At 51.9% G+C, this 19901-nt stretch overlaps 1 protein-coding gene across 1 annotated transcript in view; it reads right to left on the bottom strand.

Moving 5' to 3' along the window:
* Positions 1-18440, bottom strand: part of PALD1 (phosphatase domain containing paladin 1) — a 78588-nt gene extending 60148 nt beyond the window's left edge. The window contains exon 1 of the mRNA XM_036265326.1: positions 18392-18440. The gene's annotated coding sequence lies outside the window, so the exon portion shown is untranslated. The remainder of the gene's footprint in view (positions 1-18391) is intronic.
* Between the last annotated feature and the right edge of the window lie 1461 nt (positions 18441-19901).

The raw sequence follows: 19901 nt of genomic DNA, 5'->3' as shown, positions 1-19901 counted from the left end.
CACAGAAAAAATGGAGGCCCAGAGAGGCTGAGCAATGTCCTCAAACTACCAGCCTGTGACTCCAGGGGACACCCAGAGAGTCCCCACAACTGGAGTGTGGTCGCAAGGTCTGCCTCCTGGTCCTGACCTCAGGAAGGGCCGCGTCTTCCCTGGGCCTCAGTGCCCCCAGAGTAGAGTAGGCTAAGCATTGAACTTGACCTCTGGTAGCCTCCCTCAAACCCCACACCCATCAGTCCCATGAATCCCCGCTGTGGAAGGCTGTGGCAGGAAAGGTGGATGGCTGATCCAGACAGGAAGTGACCTCATAGGATGAATGACAGGCCAACATTCCATCAGAAGCCCCACCTGCTGGTGACCTTCGGGGTCATGGGAGCCAGGAGTGAGTAGGTACACAGAGGCCAAGGAGGAAACAGGACTTACTGAGGAAGGCCAGGCACATGGCAGACCCCCAGGCCAGGAAGTGACTTCATTTCACACTCTGTCCTCCTTGCTTCCGTCTCTGGCATGGAAGGAATTAACCCTGAGGCGGCCATGCTTTACCAGGCCCTGCCAACTCCACACAGGCCGGGGCAAGAGAATCCATGCTCTCTCCCCCCCTCCTACCATGCGCAGCCCACCAATGAGGAAACTGAAGCTCAGAGAGGCTGACAACGGGCAGGGGCCCCAGGACCTTGTCCCCTACACTAACTGCACGGAGGAGGGAGCTGTTAGCTCGGGAAAGGCGCCCTGGAAGAGCAGGCCAAGTAGCTGGGCCTTTAAGGATAGGCAACATCAGCCCTGGCCAGTTTGGCTCAGCGGTTAGAGCGTCAGTTAGAGTCAGCCCTCAGACTGAAAGGTTGTGGGTTCGATTCCCGGTCAAGGGCACGTACCTGGGTTGCAAGTTCAATCCCCGGCCCGGGTTGGGGTCATGCAGGAGGCAACTAACTGATGTGTCTTTCACATCGATGTTTCTCTCTCTCTCCCTCCCTCCCTTGCTTCCACTCTATCTAAAAAGAATCAATGGAAAAATATCCTTGGGCGAGAAGTAACAACAAAAAAAGGATGAGCAATATCTGATGGACGAGAAAGGCATTCGGGCAAAGAAACATAGAGCCAAGATTCAAACTCGGGCCTATCTAGCCCCAAAGCCCAGGCTTATCCCAGCCCACCAGGCAAAACAAAACCTAACACCTAAGACCGCAGACCCAGCGGCGGCTCCCGGCCTCCGTGGTTGCTGGCGGGGGAGGCTCCGCCACCGCAAACCGCCAGTGGCAGAGGGCAGGGCAGGAAGAAAACACCAGGGCACAGGAGGGGAAGGAAAATATTTTTATGTTTTTCCCTCTTCCTGTTTATCTGTCCTCTGGATCCCTGCACTCCGGGTAGCTGCTGGTTCGGGGAGAGTCTGCCAAGAGTGACATCCTGCCATTGACCATCCTGGAGCAGGCAGCCCTACCAGCCGGGGGCACTGAGGCCCATGTTCCCCCAGGCCCCTGCCTGGCCCAGGGAGGCTACTTCACAAAGGAGCTTTCAACAGAAGCTGGGGCCCGAGAAGGAGGACCCGAGCCAGGGGGGCAGGGTGCTGCCATCATCTCCTCAGTGCTGGGTGGCTGCCGAGAGGTGACAAGAGGGAGGTGACGAGAAGGATTCGAGGAAATGACTCTAAGCCTGGCCAGGACACCAGGCCGGGGGTGGGAACGCAGAGCATGGCTGTGCCGTGAGGCAGACGTGGCATCCAGTCCTGGCTGACCGATGACTAGCTATGTGACCTCAGTCAAATTACTGAAGTTCTCTGAGCCCAGTTCCCTTACCTGTAAAATGAGGATCGCACTGGAACTTATTCATAGGATGCGGTGGGGATTACATGAGACAGCGTCTGGGAAGGGCTGGCACATGGTAAATGTAAATAAACATTATTCAGTCCAACGCCCACCATCAAGCTGACCCCCTCACTCAATCCTGAAGACTGAGGTGCCTTTAAAATGTGCTGGAAAGAACAATTATAGCCTCAAAAAGGAATGACATCCTATACCTGCCACAACATAGATGAACCTTGAGGACATCATGCTAAGTGTTTGAATAAGCCAGGCACGAAAGGACAGATAAGTGTGATTCCACTTCTAGGAGTAACTAGAGAAGGCAACTTCAGAGACTCGGAGTAGAAAGGGGGTTGCTGGGGGCCGGGTGTGGGAGGGGAGTTAGTGTTTAATAGGTACAGAGTTTCAGTTTCAGAAGACTAAAAAGTTTGCGGGGGGGGGGGGGCGACAGTTGCACAGCAATGGGAACATATTTAATGCCACTGAACTGTACAATTTAAAAAGGCCACAGAACTTATATGCATGTATGCATAACCAATGAACATAGACAACAAAGCTGGGAATGGGGCGGGGGTGATGGGGAGGAGGGTGTTAATGAGGGAAAAAGGAGAAACATCTGTAACAAAAACAAATTAATAAAAAAAATGGTTGAAAGGGTAAATTTTATGGTATGTGTATTTAGCTCAATAAAACATAAAGGAAAGGTTGATTTTTTTCATATGCCCATATTTGTTTCTGTCAGGTCGAAAGGTGAGTCAGGCATGGGAAGAGCTACAGGCACTACCTCCCAGGGAGCTGGTACCATCAGAGAACCCAGAGGTGGGAGCCCAGGAAGGAGACGCAGGCTGCCTCCGGGGCCTGGGAGGGCTGCTGGAGAGATGCCCCTGAGCCAGGCGTGCACCAGCCCCGATGGAGCTGCTCTCCAGGCTCCTTCCAGCAGCAGGCAGGTCTGAGGCAGAAGCTCGGCTCCGACACACACCAGGAGCACAGTGAGTGTGAGGTGTGCAGGGGCCCGCTCACATTTCACACACCCACGCACACTATTCCAAGATGCTGGTTCAGCCCCCACAAGCCAATCCTGGCCCTGCCTGGCCAGCTAAGGAACCAACATCCAACAAACAACAATGCTTCCTCATCTCTCCCAGCACCTGCAACCAAGGAAGGCAAACTGTGCCCTGCCCACCTGCTCCAGGGCCAGGGATGAGGAAGGAGGTGGGCGACCAAGAAGTACTCAGAGGACACGCTCAGTGCAAGAAGTCTTAGAAAAGTGCCATCCAGCCCTGGCCAGTTTGGCTCAGCGGTTAGAGCGTCGGCCTGCGGTACAGAGAGACCCGGGTTCGGTTCCCGCTAAGGGCACATACTTCGGTTGCAGTTTGTCCCCGGCCCTGGTTGGTCGTGCGGGTGGCAGCCACTCGATGTGTCCCTTCACGTCGATGTTTCTCACTCTCTCTCTCTTCCTCTCTCTCCCTCCCACTCTATCTGTACAAAAAATGGAAAAATGTCCTCGGGTGAGGATAAAAAAAAAAAAAAAAAAAAGAAAAGTGCCATCCAGAGGCCCCCTGACTCCAGCCTGGCCACCCTCCCTACAGTCCGGGGTGAGAAGCAGCAGGCCAAAGCTTAGGGTGGGAAAAACTGGAGGGTGGAGGGCCTGGAGGATGGCACAGATTCCACGATGAGTCACAGTGTGAACCTGGGCAAGTCACATTCCTTTCCGAAACCTCTGAAGCTTCCTTAGTTTCCTTCTTGGTAAAATGAGCATTCTGTCCCATCACCCAACAAGCACCCCTGTGTATACAGCCTAAAGAAGTAAGTGTGTGAGTTCACCAAAGGACAGAAAAGACTGTTCAGTGGCTTTTTCATAATCATCAAAACTGAAAACAAGGCAAAAACCCATCTACAGGGGGAAAACACACACGCATCGTACTCCCATGCGATGGAATACCACACAGCAACGAAAAGGGACAAACTGCTGATACCTACAGTATCACAGCTGAATCTTACAGAGTTTATGTTGAGAAAAAGAAGCCATGTTAAAAACAGCTCATACTGTGTGGTTCTATTTACATAAAGTTCAATAATAAGCAAGACTAACCTTTGCAAAGTTACTGAGTAGCATAGCCTTTTGAGAGTGTGGGAGGGTCCGGTAACTTACTGGGAAGGGATCCCAGGAAACACTCCAGGCTACTGGAAACCTCCTATATTTTTATCAGGGTAGAGGTCACACAGGTAATTCATCTATAACAATTCATTAAATGATATTTTGATTTACTGTCTGTAAATTATATCTCAATTTACAAAACAAAACTATAGTAGATATTGCCAAATTGCTTTTCCAAAACATAACTCATACTCTGCCTTCCTCGGAGGAATGCAGTGAGGTGATACTGACAGGCTGTGTGCAGAAAAGCCACAGAAAGGGTCCTGTACATGGGCTGGGAGTCAGAAGAATCAGGGTTCAAATCCTGATGTTGCCTCTGACTGGATACATTTTTTTTTCAATTTTTTTTTGTGTTGTTGACCAGATTTTTTTTATTACAAAAGTAATTTGTACTATTGACACAAGTCAAAGATGAATAAAGAAAGTTTATGCCTTTCCCATCCCCCTCCAAGCCCACCTCTTAAGCTTTCTTTTACAAGCTTTATTCTCTGTAACAGAACAACACAAACACCCCACCCAGTTGATACATACAACTCCAACCCTATCTGTTTAATGGTGGCATGCCATTTCATTATATCGCTACTCATTCAACAAATAGCTACTAAGTATCCATCATGCCAACCAGAAAGGCACAGTCCTAGCCCTTCATGGATCAGATGTTAAATCCAACAAGGGAGAGAAAGGGTGGGAGGTCAACAAGAAATACAACAGAGACACATTTTATACATTGTGATGGGGGCTATAAGGAGCTGAGATCCTGAGATAAAAAATGAGGAAGGTAGCCTAGGCCAGTATAGCTCAGTTGGGTGGGCGTCGTCTCATGCACCGAAAGGTTGCTGGTTTAAGGTTGCCTGGTTCGATTCCTGGTCAGGGCACATGCCCAGGTTGTGTGCTTGATCCCTGGTCCAGGTATGTTCAAGAGGCAGCTGATGGATGTTTCTCTCTCTCTCTCTCTCTCTCTCTCCCTCCCTCCCTCCCTCCCTCCCCACTTTTCTCTCTAAAATCAATAAAAATGTGTGTGTGTGTGTGTGTGTGTGTGTGTGTGTGTGTTTTAACGAGGAAGGTAGTTGAAAAGGACATTTTTTAGATATGATAGTCACAGAAGGCCTCTGCTGCTATCGAAGAACAGGAAGGTTTTGGCCACAAGAAAAGCAAGAGGGAACAACACATGCAAATGCCCTGAGGTGGAGAAGGATGCGGAACTGAAAGGAGACAGTGTGGTCTCCATTGCGCAGCCTCAAAATCCTTGTGCACACAGCCTTACATCCTGACAGTTTTACTTCTTTAGGCTGGGCCACCAAACTTTGGACTGCTTAAATAAAAAGCCATGTAAAAACTATAGTAGATATTGCCAAATTGCTTTTCCAAAAGGTGGTAGCATTTCACACAGAAACCAGAACTGCTTAAGAGGGGCCAGTTTCCCCACAGCCTCATGGGTTCAAGGAGTTATCGCTCTTTTCCATCTTGCCCATATGAAATCTCTCCACGTCCTTGTCGGTAGAGTGGGGTAAATGACAGCTCCTCCTCCTCAGGATGCTGTGAGGTTTAAACAAGTAATAAATCCATCTAACCTGCTGAGCCCTGCGCCTAGCACAGAGTGAACGCTCAATAAATGGGCGCAGGCTGTTACCGTCATTTCTGTACCCGTGCCAGGAGATACCTGCCAATTCCATATCATTTCCAGGCTAACAAGAGGAACTCCCCAAGGGGAGCCTTGAAGGGTCAAACTCACAGGTGTAGCATGGCTGTCCCTGGAATAGGGGTAACAGGGAGAAGGAGGTAGAAACTAGGGCTCAGCATAAGAGCGCTTGACTGGGAGTCAAGAGATTAGATTCAAGTCAACCTTTCTGAGACTCGGTTTCCTCATCTATAAAATGGGCTAATTCATTTCCTCTTCAGGCAGCCATTCTACAAACATTCCTGGGGTGCCTACTATGTGTGCGGACTTATTCTAGGAGCTTACACACAGAACAAAAATCCCTGCCTCGTACGTGCCAGCTGGAGAAACAGAAATAAACTATATAAATCAGTCAAGTACATCAGGAGGTGGTACATGATGAGAAAGACGAGGGTTGTGGAGATGAAGCATGAAATGTTAGATGGGGTCCCCAGGGAGGCTTCATATGAGTAAGGACCTGGAGGAAGGGTCACGGCGAGCTACCTGGCCGTGGGGGAAAAGCTTCCAGGCTGAGGGAAGGGCCTGTCCGAAGGCCCTGAGGTGGGTTGTTCCCGGTGCGTCAAAGGAGCCATGAGCTGGCCAGTTTGGGTGGAGCAAGGAAAGTGAGAGGGTTGGTATTAGATGGGGGTGTCCAGGAGCCCAAGGGATGGCTGTGAGTATATAGGGAGCCACTGGGGGCCTAGGGCACAGAAGTGCCTGGATGACTTACATTCTGACAAGGTCACCCCAGGCTGCGCAGAGTCTGTTCGGAACGGGGAGGGCGCCGCCAGACCTGCCGGAGCCTAGTGCACTAGGGCAAGAGATGCGGAGGCCTGGCCCAGCACTGCGAGAGGGGGAGAAGGGCTCGCCCTGGACCCATCTGCTCTCAGGTGAAGCCCACAGGAACCATGGACAACTTAGGCGAGATGCGGAGGCCTGGCCCAGCACTGCGAGAGGGGGAGAAGGGCTCGCCCTGGACCCATCTGCTCTCAGGTGAAGCCCACAGGAACCATGGACAACTTAGGCGCTGGGCCTGAGCAACTGGAGGGATGGGGCTGCACCAACTGAGATGGGACAGACTGGGAGGAGGTGTGCAGTGAGGACTGGACAGACAGACAGCCACGGCCAATCTCAGAAGGAAGCAACAGGCCCTAGAGACCTACAACAAACGAGGAACTGCTCCTGAGGCCCGGGGGGGGGGGGGGGTCATCAGGGAAGACAGTAGAGATGCAGAAAGGGGAAAGTGGATAGAGGGAAGTCAGTCTGGCACATCTGACCCCTACAAGCCTTGCTGTGCACAGAGCCCATGTCACCATCAAGGCTGCTGCCCAGAGGCCTGCATCACAGGTGGGGAAGCTGAGTTCCACCGTGACTTCTCCTGCAGAAGCCCGGAAGGGCCCGCATGAGCTAGGGAGTGGACAGGGACATCAGCCAGCCAGCCCACGTGGTTCCTACAGCTCCCACCTGCCCCCCAAACAAGGACCATGAACTGGGGTCCAGTGTCCCCAACACCCAGGAAGTCTGCAAGACCCCAAGAGGTGATGCAGGGCTCTGGGATGTCCACAGCCAAGAACATGACTCAATCCATACTCCACGGATGTCTGTTTTGGTATCCATGAGTTCTTTTTTTATTAACTGAGATTTAATTCACATACTATAAAATTCACCCTTTCAAAGTATACAATTCATTGTTATTTAGTATATTCACAATGCTGGACAACCATCACCTCGATCTATTTCCAGAATATCAAACCCAAAAAGTTAAACATAAAATTACCATATGATCCAGCAATTCCTCTTCTAACTATATGCCCAAGAGAATTAAAACAGGCATCCAAACAAATACGTGTGCACCCATGTTCACAGCAGCACCATTCACAATAGGCAAAGGTAGAAACAATCCAAAAATGTCCATCAACTGATAAATGGATAAACAAAACTTGGTGTGCACATACAGATTATTATTCAGAATTCAGCACAAAAAGGAATGAAGCACAGTTACATGCTGCAATGCAGATGAACTTTGATAACATTTTCCAAGTGAAAGAAGCCAGACACAAAAAGTCACATATTGTGCAATTGCGTTAACCTGAAATATCCAGAACAGATAAATCCAGAGACCAGAATACAGATGAGCGGCTACCAGGAGCTGGACAGAGGGGTGGGGGTAGGGAGATCTAGAGTGACTACTTAATAGATACAGAGCTTCCTTCTGAGGTCATGAAAATGTTTTGGATGTTCAACGTCACTGATCAAGGAAATACATATCAAAACTACAAAGTGATAGTACCTCATGCCTGTCATGGCTATTATTTAAAAAATAATAATATAATAACAAGTGTTGGCAAGAATGTAAAATGGTGCAGCCACTATGGAAAATAGTATGACGTTTCTTGAAAAATTTTAAATAGAACTACCACATGATCTGGCAATCCCACTTCTGGGTATTTATCCCACTTTGAAATCAAGATCTCAAACAGACATTATTCACCCATGTTAGGGTTAGGGTTAGGGTAGAGTTATGGTTATGGTTAGGGCTCACTGCAGCACTGTTCATAATGGCCAAGAGATGGCGGCAACCCTAATGGGTGTGTGTGTGTGTGTGTGTGTGTACACATGCAAAAGTATTTCTGTCCACCCCATGTGTGTATAACATTTTCTTTACACACACACACACACACACACACACACACACACACAGTGGAATATTATCCAGTCTTGAGAAAGAAGGAGATTCTGTAATATGCTACAACATGGATGAACCACGAAGACATTCCACTAAGTGAAATAAGCTGGTCACAGAAAGACAAATACTGCAAGATTCCATTTACATGAGAAAGCTAAAGTAGTCAAATTCATATAGATTCAAAGAACAGAGTGGTGGTTGCCAGGGGCTGGGAGGGAGAGGAGGGCAGTTGCTAATCAACAGGCATAAGTTCCAGTTAAACAAGACGAGTAAGTTCTAGAGATGTGCTGAACGATCCTGTCCCTGTGGGCAACAGTCATGTATTGTACACTTTAAAAATGTGTTACAGCCCTGGCCGGTTTGGCTCAGCAGTTGGAGCATCGGCCTGCGGTCCAGAGAGACTCGGGCTCAGTTCCCGCAAAGGGAACCCCGTTTGTCCCTGGCCCTGGTTGGGTCGTGTGAGTGGCAGTCACTCGGCGTGTCCCTTTCACGGCGATGTTTCTCTCTCTCTCTCTCTCTCCCCCCCCCGCCCCCACTCTGTCTGAACAAAGAATGGAAAGATGTCCTCGGGTGAGGATAAAAAAAAAGTGTTACAAAGGTAGTTCTCAGGTTAAGGATTCTTACCACAACAACAACAAAAAAAGTGTTTTAATGTTTTGGAATTAGATAGGGGTGATGGTTGGTTGCCCAAAATTGTGAATGTACTAATTACCACTGAATTGCAAACCTTAAAATAGTTCAGTTTTATGTTATGAATTTTACCTCGATTTTAACAGAAGAGTAATGTGAGCAAACCCTGGGTCGCCGGCATAAGGCACTGCCACACAACTTGGGGCTTACGTCCTGTGTTTACCACCCTGTTCCTTCGTCGTGAAGGCCAAATGACATCATCGCACACGGCACAAACAAAGGTTATGGTTCCAAGAGAACGGGGGCGGGGTACAGAACTGAGCCACCCTGTGGCCCGTGCAGCCTGGATGCACCCAATTCAAAGGCCCAGCCTCTTAGCAGTCGGGACCATGTTCACGTTGGGACCATCTGTGTGAACGGAGCAAAGCCCATCTCTGCTTGTGCCAAATTCCTGATTCCCACAAGGAGTGGGTTTAAGATCTGCTATGCACAGTTCAATAACACACTATTCCCACTCATCTGAATCAAACAAGCCAGCTTTCCAGGTACCAAGCGATGCACTGTTAAAACGGACATCTGGGGGTTACTCACTGGCAGCTTGGGCTCCAATGTGAAGAATCAGAATTTCCCAACCCATCCAACCAGCCCACTATTATTAACGTCACTCTGTATAGCAGACTCAAGGGACAAGGACAGGGAAACAGAAGAGTCCCCAGAACACAGTTCCCTACTGCCAACCCAGCACTGGCACTGTAGTTGCTATTTACATCCTTCCAATAAGTTAACATTATTCATTTGAAATGGATTACCTTTCCAGTTTTATTAGCATTTCATGCTTATTTTATAGTCATGTAAAAACTATGTAAATCTAAGGCACTTTATCTAGTTTGATATTTGTACACATTTAAGTTATAGCCCAATAAGAAAACTTAAATAAGGCTCTTTTTTCTTTAAAAGGGAGTCCACAAAAATAAATACATATATAAATGAAACCACACTGTGTGATTCCATTTATGTGAAATGTCCAGAAGCAAATCTAAGGAGACAGAAAGTGGATCAGTGGGCTGGGCGTGGAGAGTGACAACAGGGTGCAGGGCATCTTTCTGGGTTGGTGACAATGCTGTGGAATTAGTGTGGTGACAGATGCCGGCTCTGAATATACTAAAATCTACTAAATTGTATGCTTTACATGGGTGAATTGTATGGCATCGGAATGATAGCTCTATAAAGCTATTTGTAAAGGGGGGAGGGTCGCCCTGGCTGGTTCACTGTTTTGAGCATCAGCCTACAGCCCAAAGAGTCATGGATTTGATTCCAGCCAAGGGCACATACACCTTGGTTGTGGTTCATCCCCGGCCCTGGTCAGGGTCATGTGGGAGGCAACCAGTCGACTCTCACATCAATGTTTCTCTCTCTCTCTCTCTCTCTCTCTCTCTCTCTCTCTCTCTCTCTTTCTCTCTTACTTTCTCTCTGTCTTTCTCCCTCCCTCCCATTCTATCTGAAGATAAATGGAAAATTTTTAAAAAGGGGGGGGGTCAACATACTCTCCAGGTTTAAGCAGCACTAAGCTGAAAAAATCACAGTAAACAAGCCCACCTATTAATGGCTTCTCTCCCAGCCCACCCATCTCCCCCGCAAACACACACATCATCTTCAAGGGCTCAGAGAAGGAGGCTGAGATGAAACCCTAAGTCACCAGACAAGCCTAGGTGAGCTGGGGGCTGCCCTGGGACACCACACAGGATTCCTGTCTCCTGGAACTCACTTCATACAACGGCAGTAAGACATGACTTTGAGTTATTAAACTAGGAAAAACTTAAGATGGTGAAAACCACCAATGTCAGTAAGTATGCAGGAACTGTGAGTCATGTTTACATGACGGCAGTGTCGAGAAAAGGTGCAATACGGATTCAGTCCCCATGACCCAAGGGGCTGGGGGAAGGGAACAGCCAACAGTGTGCAAATCCGAGCACAGGCAGCCTCTTCCTCAGGAGGCTGGAGACACCCCCAACCTCCATCCATACACACCAGGCAAAGCTGCCACTCAAGACAGGGGCTGATAGGTGGGACCCCAAGCAGTTTCCTAGAAGAGTCGGTCCCGGCAAGGGGCAGCCCCACTGCAGCAAGAAGGGAGGCCTCAAGGGTCTGTCCTTTGTCGACTCAACAAATCTCCTTGAGCCTATTCCTCCCAGGGACACTTTGCAGAGACAGGAAGAGGAAGCCCCTGCTGCGGGCTGCTGGTGGGAGGCAGTGGTGGAATGCACATCCACCCAGACACCGACTTGTCTGCTCCCACGCCAGAATGATCCCTTTTATTCCCATGCCTCCCTCCTCCAGAAACCTGCTCTGAACTGACCACCCCCAGGAAGCCTTCATTGTGTCTCTTGGAAGCCTCGCTGAGCCCCAGCTCAGAGCCAAGGGGAGATGGACACCCCCATCTCCCAGTCCTCAGCTCAGGGGGGTGGGTCCCCGGAAATATGCTCAGAACTCCGGCAGCAGTGCTGAGGACTGAGGGCTAAGTAGAAAAGTGGGTCCTAGAGCCATGGACCAAGTGTGACCCCTTTTACATCCCCAAATCGAGAACTACACAAAGTCACATAGAGGCACAGAAAAAAGACGAAGGGATGTTCAGCAAGTGCTGACAGCATTAACCTCTGGCCAAGAGAGAAAGGAAGAAGGGAGAGAGGGTACTTGCTACATTTTAATCTCTATGAAGCTACTACTTGAATCTTTCATGAAGATAATTGCTTTACATAATTTTTTACTTGAAAACATTCTCAAAGGCAGGGTGGGCGCCCATCAACTGGAAACTTGGTGCGCAAGCTCCCTGCACCCACAGGAACACTACACAGCAGTAAACACGGAACGCAGAACCGAGCGTGGCACCACGGACACAGCCCGGGAAAGCCTGTGGAGTGAAGAAGCCAGGCAACAAGACTACCTATTACATGAGTCCATTTATGTGAAAATCTAGAAAAAAACAAAACCAGCCCTGGCCGGTTTGGCTCAGCAGTTAGAGCATCGGCCTGCAGTCTGGAGAGACCCGGGTTCGGTTCCCGCTAAGGGCACGTACTTCGGTTGCAGTTTGTCCCCCCGGCCCTGGTTGGTCGTGCGGGTGGCAGCCACTCGATGTGTCCCTTCACGTCGATGTTTCTCTCACTCTCTCTCTCTTCCTCTCTCTCCCTCCCACTCTATCTGTACAAAAAATGGAAAAATATCCTCGGGTGAGGATAAAAAAAAAAAAAAAAAAAAAAAAACCACAGTGACAAAACGGAGCTAAGGGGGCCTGCGACCAGGGGTGGGAGTGGTGACTGTCTGCAACGAACCATGAGGCATTTCTGGGTGATAGAAGTGTCCTCAGACTTGACTGAGGTGGTGGCTACACATCTGTAACTCTCACCAACACTCACCCAGCTGTATACTGAGAATGGATAAATGTCATGGTCTATATACCTCAATATAATCTTACTTTAAATAGGGTAGAGGAAGAAATGGGGAGTAACTGCTTAATGGGTAGGGGTTCTCCTTTGGGGTATGGAAAATGGTTTTTGTTTTTGTATTTTTTATCCTCACCCGAGGGCATTTTTCCATTTGTTGTTCAGGTAGAGTGGGAGGGAGAGAGAGGAAGAGACAGAGAGAGAAAAACATCAACGTGAAAGGGACACATCGAGTGGTCGCCACCCGCACGACCAACCAGGGCCGGGGACAAACTGCAACCGAGGTACATGCCCTTAGCGGGAACCAAACCCAATCTCTTGAGACCGCAGGCTGACGCTCTAACCGCTGAGCCAAACCGGCCAGGGTGGAAAATGTTTTAGAAATTGATAGAGGCAATGGTCATGTAGTATTATACACGTACTCAATGCCACTGAACTGTACACTTGAAAATGGTTAATGTTATGTCATGTGAATGTCACCTTAATTAAAAACAGTTTTAAAGGTAGACAAGGAAAAGATTACTACACTCATTTTGCAGATGAAGCAAATGGGCTCAAAGGAAGCAGTCCACTGCCAGCCCAGGGCTGGCCTGCCTGTGCCTCAGCCTGGTTTAGGCTCAGCAGAGACCTGCCCTGCACCTCCCACAGGGGCTCTGCGACTCGGGCCCATCTCCAAGGAGGCCCTTCTCTTGAGTATTTGGAAACCAGAGCTTTCCAACAGGTCTTGGAGTAAGCTGCAGGAGACCCCCCAAGTTCATGAGCTCCACCAATAGACAAGGTGGCATGGGGGGCAGGGAGACACCCACTAAGAAAGTGGTCAAACTAAGGCTAAAGCACCAGGGGGCAAGTATGCGTGTGCGGAGGGTCCCCATCAGGTCCAGGCTGGAAGAGGTCTTCTAGGCCCTGCCAACAGGGCTATGGGGCTCTAATGAAGGGCTGCTCCTGGAGAGTTCAGAGGTCAGCACCAACCTCAGGGACCCCAGGAGGAAGGACTCAGTAACTACAGGGCAGCAATTAAAGGGGACACACAGATCCACCAGCCACTTTGTGACCAGCAGGAGAGGGGTTAATTCTCATGGGGTCTACAATACCAGGAAAAGGAAAGGGGGAGGAGAAATTCCCTCTGTGCTTTCTAAACAGAATCTTCAAAACACCCAAGTATTCCTGTCCTCCGCTCTGGGGGGGCAGGAAAGAGGCCACACACCTGCAGATAGGCAGGCCCTGGGGCTTAGTAGGCTGCAGAGGCTGGCAAAGTCCAGGGTCATCTGAGGGCACCCACCTCTCTCCCCCTGCACACTGACCCAACCTCATGGGCTTTTCATAGGCAAGGGTGGGAAGCCCAGCAGGGGGCCCACAGCCCTCCCAACACCACACCCTCCCTCCGCCAGGCATTTCTAAAAGCCCTAGGTCCCTGGGAACCTGCAGGGTCATCAATGACACATCCAATTTCCAGATGCTCCCCACTGCCCGCCATGTGCATGTAGGTAACTCCAGATGCCCCACGTCTCTCTCATAGAGCACCCCAGTCCAAACAGGGGTACTCCCTTATAGCTATATCAGTTATAGGAAATAATATAAAAACTAGTTCTGAACTCCAGAAATCCACTATTGGACATTCACTCCTCAGGAAAGGCTAAGGAGTATTCAAAGACTTCAGTTCACTGAAAGGAAGGGGAGGAGGATTTATTAACCCGTGGGTATCTTGACTAAGAGCAAAAATAGGCATGTTGATCTTGGGGCAAGAGCAGTCTGAAGCCCCAGCTCAAAAATGAGGGGCCCCAGGGGGGCTGACGGCATTCATAAGAGGGCAGGGAGGTCTCTAGAGAATGGGGGAACAGAAAATTAGATTCCAAAAAGGAAAGTGAGAGGCATTCTGGTGGGCCTCCAGCCTATGTCCTAGCAGGGAAACCAGGGCTGCCTCGAAGCCCAGAATGGGAGGGACAGAAGGCGCCTACACGCAGGGTCTTCCCTAACAGGCCAGGAGTGCTGAGAATGGAGCCCCTCCCCAGATCCATGAACCTGCTCATGTCCCCTCTGCACACCAAGCTGTGGCACACCTTTGCATGGGCTGCTCTTTCTGCTTGGGAAGCCTTCCGTCACCATGCAAACTTGGCCATCCTTCAAAGCCCACCTGAAGCATCACCCTGCCCCTGGGCAAGCCATTCCCTCCCTCCAGCTCCACCCACAGCAAGCACAGACCCTGCGAAGGTATCAGCCGGGTACGGTGTAATGTACATATGTGCCTCTCTCACCTGGCAGGGGCCGAGTCTCACTTACCTCTGGTCTCTCGCACCTCATACTGAACCCCAGGCCAGAAACCAGAATCAAGAGGCATCCTGGTGCCTTCCCACCAAGAGGCACTGTGCGAGCACCCTCTCCCTCACAGGGCTCCCCTCGGCTGAGAACGGTGATAACAGAAGGACCTAAAGTTGACTGAGCATTTACTACGAACCACAAGCTACCACAAGCGCTCTCCACGCCTCCCATCCTATAAGAGAGTTGCTATCATTAATCCAGTTACACAAGGGAATCAAGCACAGAGAGGATACGTGGGTTGCCCAGGGGCACACAGCTAGTGTGGGAGACAGCCAAACTTTGGACACTAGTGGTGTGGTTCCATATCCACTGGGGAGGCAGGAAGGCGATCGGGGGCAGTTGTCAGGACAAGCTGAGTGGAAGAGAAATCTTCTCTCCCCTCAGGTCCCGGCCAAAGACGAAGGAAGAGCAGCAGTGCCTCCCCCCAGGGTGAGCCTGCTGCTCCCAGGCCCACCCCCATTCTGAGTGCCAGTTACAGGAAACATAAAAGGCCCATCTGCAAACTCCTTGGCCCTGGACCAGGGAGGTACACGGCTGCCCACTGGGAGGCAGAGCCATGATTTGGGACTATTCTTAGCAAACCACTGGCTCCCCTCCCAGAGGCCCAGAAGGCGGCATGCCCATGCTTCCATAGGCCCTGCCTGCCACTTCCTGACCCTGCGTGGAGGTCCCACAGAGCTAAGGAGTGGCTGGTGGGCAGGGGTGAGGACAAAGCCCTCCAGCTTTTAAACAAGAGGTGCCTGCGTGCCCAGCCTTCCCAGAGCCAGGCACCTGGCTGCTGGAGCAGCTCTGGGCGTCCCGGCCACAGGCTCGCGATCAAAGCTCCACTGGCTGAGTGCTCACTCACTGCCAGACCCTGGACCACGTGCTTTCCATGGATGTCTGCCACAACCCTCACAACACCCCCAAGGGCTAGGGGTTTCTGGCCCCATTTTTTAAATGAGGAGTTTCATTTTAAGTGAGTTATTTAAGATATTAAATAACTTGCCCAGGGTCATACAGCAAGTGAATGTCAAGCTGTATCTAGACTCTGGGCTGGCTCGCAGTCTCCGGGGTGGGCAGAAGAGAGGTGACTACAGCCAGAAGGTAGGAGGTCCCCTGCCCTGCCCTAGCCCAGGGTTTGGGAGGCGCAGTCCACACCAGAGAACAACGATTCCATCAAAGACCCCCACAGCATGGCTACACTCTCTCCCCACCAGGGATGGTTCCTTCCATGCCAGATACCCTCAGGCTTGGGCTCAGAAGGAGAGTCCCCAGCCAAAATCTTCCTGTACCTAGGACACAGCTTCACTTCAGGAAACTTCTGGAGATTCAGAAAGATGAGATTCAAAGGTTCAGGGAGCCCCTGATCATGCTTCAAGCATGCCCCTGCCCTGTTACTAGGGAGTGAGGAGATCAAATGCTTCTCAGAGCAAAACAGAGAATCCTGAGCCCTTTGGGGTCTTCAAACCCCAGAGTCGGGGTCTAGAAATGAAGCCACACCACAATGCAGCTGCACTATCACCCCAAACAGGACCATTTCCGAGCACTGCTGTCACATGGGGTCTTAGGGACCACCGAGCGGTACCCACCTCAGATGACATCTCAGTACCCACCCCTGTGCATGGCCTGGCCTCTACTGTCAGGTGACTCAGCAGGGGAGCCCCAGCCAACTCCATGTCTGCCCAGGTACTAAGCCACTTCCATGTGGCTCCACCCGTGTCTTGTGCCCATGAACATCAGCTCACATCCACATCAGTAGCACAAATGTCTGCCCCCCATGTGGGGAGGTTCAAATCCCCGTGAAGGTGAAGATCTGTATACATAGTGTCTGTGGCCCATGGGTAGTGATGTTTCCGTTCACACTGTCTGCCTCTATACACGTCTTGCCCACCTCCATTATCTTCCTGTCTGTCTTCATCATGTCTCTACCCAGTGTTTGTCTCTGCCCACGCACTACAAACCTGAGTAGGCATACATCCCTGCTCATACAACAGCCCCCCCCCACCCCGTGCCCGGGTGAGCCTGTGTGTGCCACCTGTTTGGAGGTAGGTAGCCATGCTCACCCAAGCACTCACAGTGCTGACCAAGGGCTGCGGGATGAGCTCAGCTACGGATACAAGCACACTGCCACCTCCACAAAGTGTTCCAGAAAAGCAGGAACCTGCCAGGGATGTTGGAGGAGGGGCAGAGCCCCAGACACAACAGAACCTCAGACGTGAGGTCAGTGCTGCCCCAGGTACCTCCCCTCTCAAGCCAGCCCTGCCCAACCCACCCACCTCCAGCAACCCAACTCCAACACCAGCGGCCAGGGAGCGGGAGAGTGCCCGTCTGAACTCACAGGAAACTGGCTCAGGGCCTCCTCCAGCCTCCCAACCTCATCCCCAGCCCCCAGCAATAGAGGCGCTTCAGATAGGAAGTGAGGACTTCCTCCCTGCTGGCCTCTGAACCTCCAATAAGGCTGGATCTGGACCCCAAACCTCAGAGGTCCCAAGGAAGCTGGGAGAGTCCGGTGCTCAGCCTGACCCCAGAAATCAAATGAGTTTCTTCAGAATCTACCAGCAGGAAAAGAACACCTGGGAGTGGGGCACATATATGAAGGATAATCTCCTGAGCCCTCCTGCTGCTCCCAGTCCCTGGGGGTGGTGAGAAGTCCTCATAACTAGCAGAGTAATTAGGAAGGCTAGGTATGGAGCCGGAACATTCTAAGTGTATTTGCATGATTGCATGAGAACTGAATCCCAGTTCCCATCTCCCCCCAAAGCAGCCTATGTCAGTCATTTAGCAATTAATCACGTGCGGCCGCTAGGTATTTCTACTATTATTACTAGTCCAAGACCGGTATGGCATCCCCATATCAGCAAACTGGTTTATGTCTTGTCTTCCCCGATGGGGCTGAGCCACCGAAGGACAGAACCCTCCGACTCCTCCCACCACTGCCATCCTCCAGGCAGAGCCAGTGCCTGGCATTTAAAAGGCGCTTGGTCACTGGGTCTACTTGCTCTACATAAAAGCCAAGGAGTTAGTTGGGCCTCCGGTTGGGAAAGTAAAGAATCCCAGAAGCTTGCTGAAAGCAGGAAGCTTCCTTCCATCTCTAACTCCTCATGAGATAAAAACACATCCCGGCCATTTAAATGGGGTGCAGCAGGTCTCCCAAACACCATACTCCGCTTTCTGACAGGTCACTGCCTCTTCAGGAGAAACCTCAAAGATGAAAAGGAGGCTCTCCTGGGAGACCCAGGCCTACAGAGGGAAAGAGCCAGAGTGGCCCGGAATCAAAGCTTGTGCCCACTGGTACCTCAGGACTCTTCCCCTTCCATCGGCCTCAAGGCCCCCTAAATATGAGCTGGGGGGAAACCACGTATGGATCATGAGGCAGCTTCCCTCCCTGCAACTGCGCAGGAAGCATGGCTCAGGGGCCACCCGCGGCCCTAGCCATGAAGAGTGAAGGTTTTGCCAGCCTACCCGAGAGCGAAGAAAACCTCGAGAGAGGGGGTAGCCCAGAGTGCGATCAACAAAACGACCCGATATCTGCTCACTGTGCAGTACGTGATGTCCCGCTCCTCTCCCAGGCACCAATCCCGTGCGAGTTTGGGTGGGGTCCCAGAGCCTCTCCAGGGAGCCCCGAGAGGCGTGAGCTCCAGGGGATGAAGAGTGAGTGGTCGGAGCAGCCTGAGGGTCGCGGGGATAGGGAGAAGACCCCCAGATCTACCCTACCCTCGCCAGCATCGGTACCTGCCAGCTTGCGGTCGGCGCGCTGCGCCGGGACTGCGGGCGCTGAGTCAGGCAGCGGCGGGGCGAGTCCGGCGCGGGCTCCGGCTCGCTCCTCCCAACTTCCCCAGCCCATCCGTGGGCAGAGGTGGCTCCAGGGGCGGGCAGGCCGGGCGCGATGAGGCAAGATAACCAGAGCAGGAGCGCAGTTACCAGCGCTGGGAGCTGCGCGACCCAACCCCAGCGCGCCGCTGTGGTCCCAGCGCCTCGCGCCCCCAACGCAGAGGGGCGGGCCCGGCTGGACCGCCAATCACTGCTCCCGCCACCGCCCGACCCGCCTGAGCCCCGGCCCCAGCCGACGAGGGGGCGGGGGGCTCGGATTTAAAGACACACTCACCCAAGCCGCGTCGGGATAGGCGTCCAGAGCCGCGGCTCCAGGGCCGGGAAGGAACGGCTGGCCCCACCTTCCCCGGCCCGCTTCCTCCTTCCGCCCTCCCACCCAGCATGGGGAGGGAAAGTTTGGGGCGGGGGAGACTGCCTGGGAAGCCAGTTTCTCTCCCCTTGTCATTAATTCGGTTCATTCTGGAAGATACCCAAACCCTACAAGTCAGCCTCCCGGGCTGGAGGAGGAAGCAAATGCTGCCGGCACCACACCCCCTCCCAGACACCAGCTCCCCGGGAGATCGCGAGCCCGGGCTTCCCTCGTGCCTCTCTGCCCTTTAAAGCCAGGTGGGCCTTCCTGCGCTGTGCAACCCAGTCTCGGGGTTGCCTTTTCTGGGCCTCAGGCACTCCAAGTGTCAACGGGCGAGCCCTTCAAGAACAGTCTGTCCGCTCGATAGTGGGTTTCTCCCAAGCCCTGGACACCCAGGGAAACGCGTCCCTCAGCCCCCGGAGGCGAAAAAGGTAGATCAGGCAAGAAAGTTGAAAGGGAAGGGGGTCCCTCTGTCCCTACCCCTTGGCTCCCGTCTGTGACATGCACAGGCCCCGCCACCCAGGGGAGCTTGCCCCCCACCACCTGCCTCCTGCTCCGGCGCGGGGTTGTCACTGCGCTGCAGCCCAGCCAGGCCCACCCGACGCCCAGCAGCCCACGCTCGCCCATAGCTCGCACGCTCTCGTGGGCTTCCACGTGCGTTCACTCTCTACCGCTGCTTCCTCTCAGGCAGACCGGCTTTGTTGTGGTTGGTGAGTCACTTCCTCTTTCCGCTCCACATTCGGAAGATCCTTATTCCTCACCTGTCACTACCTACCTTGCCCCCAATCAGGGCTAGATCGGGAGTGAATGCAGCCCAGGCCCCTGGAATGAAGGCAGCTCAGGCCTCACCTAGGTCCAAAGTCAGGCGGGAAAGCATTGGACAGGAGAGGGGTACTCAGGCCCTGCAGCACACGTGAGCCCTGAGAATACATAGACAAGACAAACAGCTGTCATTTGTAGTGCTTACCGGGTCTCCAGCACCTAGGTCTCAAGTGCTTTACGTGGACAATTTTATGAGACAAGTACTTTTATTATCCCTATTTTAGTGGATGAGGAAAGGGA

Source organism: Molossus molossus, unplaced genomic scaffold (genome assembly GCF_014108415.1).
Source record: "Molossus molossus isolate mMolMol1 unplaced genomic scaffold, mMolMol1.p scaffold_m16_p_17, whole genome shotgun sequence".
In the NCBI taxonomy this organism is placed as follows: domain Eukaryota; kingdom Metazoa; phylum Chordata; class Mammalia; order Chiroptera; family Molossidae; genus Molossus; species Molossus molossus.
The sequence above is the reverse complement of the archived record's forward strand: the minus strand, read 5'-3'. Positions and strand labels throughout refer to the sequence as shown.